Raw genomic sequence first — 7,562 nt, 5'->3', positions numbered from 1 at the left:
CTGTTATCAGCAAAGGATTTCAGAGTTACCAGTTTTCTTCTTGATTTCTCCCAGACTCTTCTACCAGAACATAACACTTTCCACGCGTGTAGAAGGCCAGGGTATGCCATTTGCACAGAGGCACCTACTGAAGCCATGACAGGAGTTAAAATATCCCACTTGGCATCATCCCTTAGTGTGGCCAGTCCACCCCTCTGTAGGGGAAAGCATCCCTCCAAAGCTGAAGCTGCTGCTTTTCTGCTGGATGATGGCACAGAAGGCAGTTGGTTGTTATATCAGGTCTCACTGTGATCTATCTCAATTCGTCCCCTCTGAAGAAAAATCGTAAGCAGTCTTCCTGAAGAGGCGGCAAATCCAGTAACATCCCTATATCTTTGGAGGCCGTAGCTTCACCTGCACTCAGCTGGAAAGTTTTCTCCTGCACTCCCTCCCGCAAGTTGTAGCTAAACTCTCCTCCACCCTTTTTCTCTCCCACGTGTTTGGTATCACCAATATTTGGAGCACTTTTTTCCCCTCTTCCCATGGGTTTGATCCTGGGTTCTAGCTTAGCAGTTGGTTCCACTAAAGTGACTCCTCACCGTACCAAATACACAGGGCCATTGTCCCTTGAGAAAGTCAATGATAATACTACTACTGGCAAGAAAGTTAAAGTCAGTACAGAGGACAATAAAGTAAAAACCACCAACAAAGCAATATCACTCTAAAAACCAATAGTATAACAAGGTTGCAGTCGGGTTGTTTTTATTGGCAACAGGAAAATAGGATTGGAGGAAGGAAGGGGTTAAGGTTAATTTACAATTAATAAATATTTATAAATAAGCTGAATTCCCTACCTCCTCACATTCACAAACTCATCCAAATCTCAGCTCCCTCCCTAGCATCTTCCCAAAGTAGATGATACAGCTGAATTTGCATTTCCTGAGATGGAGGGTTGCAGCACTATGGCCAGTTTAAACAACAGTCACCATACTTTTTCTTCTCTCTTTGATGGGGCAAAGTCCTCTCCCAAACCCAAGCACGGTAACTGGTTTCCCTGGTCTCAAATACTCCTTGCTCTCAGCAGTCAGCACCAGGTCAGCTCTCTCTACTTGTAGATGCTGGCTGCAGCAGTGCTGGAGCTGCTGATCCATGCAGTTACAGTCTCAGAGCCATGCAAATGCCCACTTCGGGGGAATTTAGCAGGGACTCCCTGAGCTGTGTTGTGTCTCTCTCAGCTTCCAAAAAAAAGGCTCTTTTTCTCAGGATGCTAGTCACTACGGTGATGGAGCTGCCTAATCCATACAGCTGAAGTCACAGAATAGTGCAAAAACTCCCTGGAGAGAGAGGCATCAGCAGGAACTCCCTGAGCTACACTCTGCCTCTCCTAGGGTTTTTGTTTGTTTTTTTCCCTTCAAATTTGCTTCCCTTTCAGCCAGGATCAGCTGTCCCCTCTCCTGTTAACATGTGGGGGCTGTGCAGCCCTTACTTGTTATTGGTGTAGCCGACTGCCTGTCCACTTCAAGCTCCCTAATTGGCCCCAGTGGGGGTTTCTGGTTCCTTCTGTCCCACCCCTGACTCCAAGCCTGCTGCAAGCCAGGGGGCTGTCATAGGCCTCTGGTAGCCATCTTGGGATAGGGCCTTGGGATAGGGCCCCCTGGAGGCTGAGCCCAGAGCTGGGAATCCCCAAGTGAGGGTTCCATCCCCTTTCTGCGGCCCTCAGGAGCAAAGACAGAGAAGAGGAGAGAGGGGAAAAACCAGACAGGCTGCTGGCAAGCTGGGGGAGAGAGCACCACTGGCTCTGTGCCAGAAGGTAGGTCTCTGCCTTTAAGTTTCTCCCTGAGCTCCAAGGAGGTGAGACCCCCCCCCCCATGCTTTAGCTTTTGGCACCCACACTTTTAATTTAACAAGAAACCAAGTGGGAAGGGATTTATCTAAATATCATCTTCTTCTCCCTTTCTCTGCACGTGTCTCCTCAAAGCCTTGCACCATAGGTCATGCCGGTCAGCAGTGGCCGCAGCGCACCAGCCGCAGAGGGAGATGGACTTTGGGAGGACATGTGAGCACCAGAAGTAAAACTGCCTTTTGATTGGGAGGTTGCATTCACTAGGGCCTACATCTTGCAGCATTCGAGTCCATGGGAGGTTTCCCATTGACTTGAATGGGAGCAGGACTAAGCCCTTTCTGAGCTATGTTGTTTCTCATCTCCCGCCGCCATTTGCTCCTCCATTAATTTAGGATGAGGAATTCTGCCCAGGACTCTTATGAGAACCCATAATCTTACTGAACCTGTGTAATGGATGGCTGTAGAATAAAGTCTCCCAAATTGGGTGGGTTGTGGTGGGTGGCCACTGTGAGGTTATTGGGAGGGGGCATGAGGACCTGATGGGAATGCGATGAGGGGCCGGGATTAACAGGGGGCTCTGTCCAGGAGAGGAAGTGGCCGGTTCTCTGAGAAGGTGCTCTCAGCTGCTGAGACCATGCTCCCTACATGTCTTGCTCCCCTACTGGCATAGTTACCAACTGGCAGTTACCCTCCTCTGCTGAGGAGGCTGGCAGGGACTCTGCACGCTGTGAGTATTGATGCCCCTGTCAAACAAAGGCCCCTCCTGACTCCAGTCCCTGGCCGTTCTGCACAGAGCCCCAATGCACAGAGCCCCATCTGCTTCCCCTGCCAGACAGAGTCTGCATAGGGGAAGTGGATGGGGCTATGCTGATGGGTCAGGGCAAGGAGTGGTCTGTGTCTGACAGGGGGCCAGAACTTACGGGTGTAGCCTTCTGCTCCCGACCCTTCACCATGACCCTTCACCACAGCACTGCTTACTTCCCTACACAGCGGGGAGCGAGACAGGCAGGGAACCAGGTCCTGGCAGTCAAGACCACCCAACCGCTGCAGACTGCAAAAGATTTCCTCATCTGCTGCATAGTGAGTACCCACCCCCATGGTTAGTAGGCACTGGTCCTGCTACCAGCCACTGTGGGTACTGGGCACCCTCTCCCCATAGAAAGCCCTGCAAAAGCTTGTATTATTGAAGCCTCCAGTAAACCTGTGTAATAAATTCATGTAACTTTCTTTTAGCTACTGTGATAGAACTGAGGCAGTTGAGAGATTTTTCCTTACATGGTGTTCCTTTCACTTTGTCCTTCATTCTGCTCTCCGCACAAAAACATTGCGAAGTGCAAATTACACAGGCAATTTGTTAATTCCTGTTTGCTCTTATGTGATTTATACATTTCTCAAGTAAGCAGAGTCAGGATGAGCTCCACCCTGACATCTGGTGGTGAGTTGTGGCAAGTTGTGGAAAAGAACTTCAGGGGCTGATCTCATTTGCCTAGCATGAGCCCATAGCTGCCCAAATGGTCACTTTGGCTGCTGTGGGATCCCCAGTTTCTGTGTTATTGGGGCAGGAAGAATAAATTGTTATTATCCTGATTATGTGAATCAAGGACAGTGGAACTGTACTTGGCCGTTTGTTATGATGGAGGGACTTGCCATCAACTAAGTAGCACTCGCTAGGCAAGGGACATGGGTTCCAAAACTCAGTGAATTGAGAGAGGTTGGGGGTGAGTATGGGTCCCCTGGTGAGGGTTCTACATGCCAATTACATCTCCTCTCTCCACTGTGGAATATCAGAGCTAATTTTGATTCCATTAGGAGTCCAGTTACAGGCTGCTGAGCTGAATTCTCTTTGGGCCAATGGTGCACCAGCACTGAGGCTCCCCTACTACAAACTGAAATCACAAAAGAGCTAACATTACTAAGAGCTGAAATCACTGAGTGTTGTGGTAAGTAGTGGCGGGGGAGGCCTGAAGATATATTGCGGGACAGCTGGAGCGACTCTTGGGACAGCTGGCAGAGCAGAGCGGCTGGTGGAGCCGAGCAGTTTGCGGGGTGGCTGGCAGAGCAGAGCGATTCGTGGGACAGCTGGTGGAGTGGAGTGGAGCAGAGCGGAGCCCCACGGAGAGGTGGGGCAATCTGCTTCGGACCACGTAAGGTGTTCCTTAACCCCCAATCTCCACCCAGGTTGGGAGGTAAAATTCTGCAGATAAACTTTCGAACTCTGGGGCTGCACTGACCAGGGACATAGACTTTTGGGACTTTGGGTGACTTTTGGGTTGCTGGACTCAAGAACCAAACGGAAAGGACACAGCCCAATTTGCTTAGGGTGGGTTTTTTGCTCATGGGTTGTGTTATGAATCCTGTTGGTGGTGTTTCCCCAACATAATGACACATTGTTTCTCTCTGTTATTAAAAGGCTTTTGCTACACTCAGACTCTGTGCTTGCGAGAGGGAAGGTATTGCCTCTTAGAGGCGCCCAGCGGGGGTGGTATATAATTGTCCCAGGTTACTGGGTGGGGGCTCAAGCCACTTTTGCACTGTGTTATTGGAATGGAACCCCTAGATACTGAACCCGGCCCTTGTTGCTGCCAACTCTGATGGACAGAAGGGTTACATCATCTAAGCATCAATATATTGCTGATCTTCTTTCCTCTCTGCTGCAGAGAAGTAAAAACAATCTTTCTGCATACCTTTTGAATTGGAAAAGTTTACTACTTGGAAGAACAAAGCTAACTGAAGTGTTAAAGATGTCAGTATTTTAGGCGTCAAGGGCTGGAGAAAATTGTATGGTTCCTGTATTTGATGGGCCAGAGGTTTTAGTCACTTAGGTTTGTCTCACCTGAGCCATAGGATTTTTTTTCCCCCTTTTGTATAGTGATGGGGCTGAGCCACAAAATTTGGACCAGATTTTGAATATCCTAAAATTGAGATTGGGTTTTGAGCTGGGATTTTGCTTTTGTTCCATGGCATAGAAAGGATAAGTGATATGCCCAAAGTTACACAGTATGTTAGCATCTCATCCAGGATTAACATGCTGACTCAAAAGTCCATGTCTTACCTAGGAGGCACATTGCCGTAATGGATTAGTCACTCAACTCTGAGCCTCAATTTCCCCCAGAGTTGTCTGATTTAAATAAAAAACGATTTAAATAACTGATTTTAATCTTGATTTAAAGCAGCAAGCATGAAATCTTGATTTAAATAATTGATTTTAATCTTGTTTTGCATTTGTACTTTTTAGTTATTTACCTAACAAAAAGTTTAGTCCTGTTGGTTGGTAACCATTAAAACATATTGATTTGCAACTTAAGTATAGTTTTTACACTCTATTTGAAACATATTTTTGCTAACTAGGAAGATATAACATATTTATGTATTTATTTAAGCAGTTATGTAGCTTAAATATTCATGTTCTTAGTTTTTAGATTTTGTATTATGTTAGAAAATGGTTCATGATACATTTCTTATTTGCTAGATTAATTTTTTATTTATGATTTGGGTCAAGCAATGTATGAATGGAAATTGGAATTCAATTAAAAAAGCACTAAAACATAATATAATAATGTTTCATTTGTTAAATAAAACTACCTTAAAACATAAGGAAAAAAAAGATCAAACACAGTTTTGCATTTAAAACTAACTGCAAAGCAAAGGAACTATTTTATGTAGTCACTGAATTGACGTGATTGTTTCTGATCACCAAGCCCTTCAGGGTTTTAGAACTGGTAGATCTCATCCTCTCAGACCTACTTTTTATTCACAGAATTAAAAAGGAAAAGAAGCTTTCCTTCTTTTCCAACTCCCAATTAGTTTCTTAACTTTAAATGAACTAGACATTGAACTGAACTAGTTGAATAAACAGAAATGAAGAAATATTCTTTCTACACTGGCAGAAGAGAGTACTGCCATCAAAAGCTGCTTTAGCACTTAAACAGTCTTTGGTTCCAGGTGCTAAGCGAGTGATTGACACCAGTCCAGTGGTTTAACTTTCTTTAAAAGTTTTTCAGCAAACATGTACTGCTTAATTATTTTAATTTATTTTATTTTATTTTAGTTTGGTATTTAATTTAAATGATTTTAATAGATTATAAAAATTTAGGCCTTAACACAGGTTTTCATAATTTCAAATTTAATTGGTTTAGTTTTAAAAAGAAAAATGTCTTTAATTTAAATTTAAAAAAATGATTTAAATAAATCTCATTTTTAATTTTTTTTTACATCAATTTTTATCCACCATGGTCTCCCCATATGTAAAACGGAGCTAATGATAGCTATGTAGTAGACGGGAGTTACGTGAGACATAATTGGATAATGTTTGGAAAATACTGTACAAACTTGGGAGCAGATTTTAGGACGCTAGGCAGTTAAATACCATGTATGCGTGCTTCACAGTACACACTTTTGCTTGAAAGTTAATGCTGTTTCTTACTACATGTTGCCATGGCATGCTTTCAAAGTTCATAGATTTCATATTTCAAAACCATCCCCCCCCCCCACCCCAACTTCTGTGAGCTTATATAGGTCAGGGACTATGCATGTGTGACATTTAAAATTTGAAGGTTCCGCTGTTTTTTGCCTTGGGAAGAATTAATAATTTAGTTTTTATATTGGTGAAAATTGGTTGCTTGGCGTTTTCTTATTATTTTGCTCTTTCTCATAACTAAACACTCTAGTTGAAGCAGTTTATCATGAAATGCAATGGATCGTATGTCACTGAAAGTTTAAAATCAAGACTGGGTGCCTTTCTAATAGATATACTATAGTTTATGGACAAGTTATTGGGCTAAATGCAGGAATTACTGAGTGAAATCCAATGGCTTGTATTATGCAGGAGGTCAGACTAGCTGATCACAATGGTCCCTTCTAGTCTTTAAATGAATGAAAAATGGAAGATTTTTGCCAAATTATAATAGAAATCAGCAGCAGGCAGAGACATATCATGGAAAATTTCAGTACCAAAGATAAAGGTTTTAGAAAGTGATGAAGCCGTGAAAATGGTTAACAATGGAAACTGTTCTGCAACATTAACTAAAGTGGGCACAATCAGTAAGTCCTATCATACACTCACATTTCTATTAGCCCTTCTTCGACAAATCAGTGTCATGTCACCATTATTTCAAACCTCTGTGAATTATTTCAGTTTGATTTGTCATATTGTCCAAAAAATCAGTTTGCAGCATGTTCATTAGGGCTCATGCTAGATTGAGACAGTCTGCCTGTACACAGTACTGTGACCTTTAATCTAGCCGTAAGCATCCAGGAACTGTTCCAAAGGGATTTATTACAACACATCTCCTCTATCTATAAATTGTTCAGGCAGCTCTATCTCAAACTGTTGGATTGCCCTCGGGTTTAATTCAGTGCCACATTCTGAGGCTTAATTCCCATAGCTAGAGCTGAGGAGACTATATGAGCTATAAAGATTTGAACCACAGCAGCTAAAAATTGTTCCCAGTACTGTACATATGCCAAAGCTAAAGAATACAAAGAGGGTAGGGAAGATTGGCTCACAGTGCTTACAGATTCATCCCTGGTGTATAATATAACTCCACTGAAGTGATGGTGAGATTAGCCCTTTGTCTAGAACTGGGTGAAGTTTTTAGACTGAAATTTTTTCAACAAAAATGCAGATTCAGTGACTGAAATTAATGTGTGTCAATTTTTACTGAATTGTTTTGGTCGAAAAAAAAACTTTAAAAATCAAAAAATGTTTGGTTTAGACAATTTTTAAAAACTAGACCCGTCT

The 7,562-nt window shown here is 43.1% G+C and overlaps 1 protein-coding gene across 1 annotated transcript in view; it reads left to right on the top strand.

Moving 5' to 3' along the window:
* Nucleotides 1-1,580: 1,580 nt before the first annotated feature.
* LDB3 (LIM domain binding 3) overlaps nt 1,581-7,562 on the top strand; it is a 200,562-nt gene continuing 194,580 nt past the window's right edge. Inside the window, exon 1 of the mRNA XM_043552186.1 lies at nt 1,581-1,789. The gene's annotated coding sequence lies outside the window, so the exon portion shown is untranslated. The remainder of the gene's footprint in view (nt 1,790-7,562) is intronic.

The sequence above is a fragment of the Chelonia mydas genome, chromosome 7 (assembly GCF_015237465.2).
Source record: "Chelonia mydas isolate rCheMyd1 chromosome 7, rCheMyd1.pri.v2, whole genome shotgun sequence".
In the NCBI taxonomy this organism is placed as follows: Eukaryota; Metazoa; Chordata; order Testudines; family Cheloniidae; genus Chelonia; species Chelonia mydas.
The sequence above is the reverse complement of the archived record's forward strand: the minus strand, read 5'-3'. Positions and strand labels throughout refer to the sequence as shown.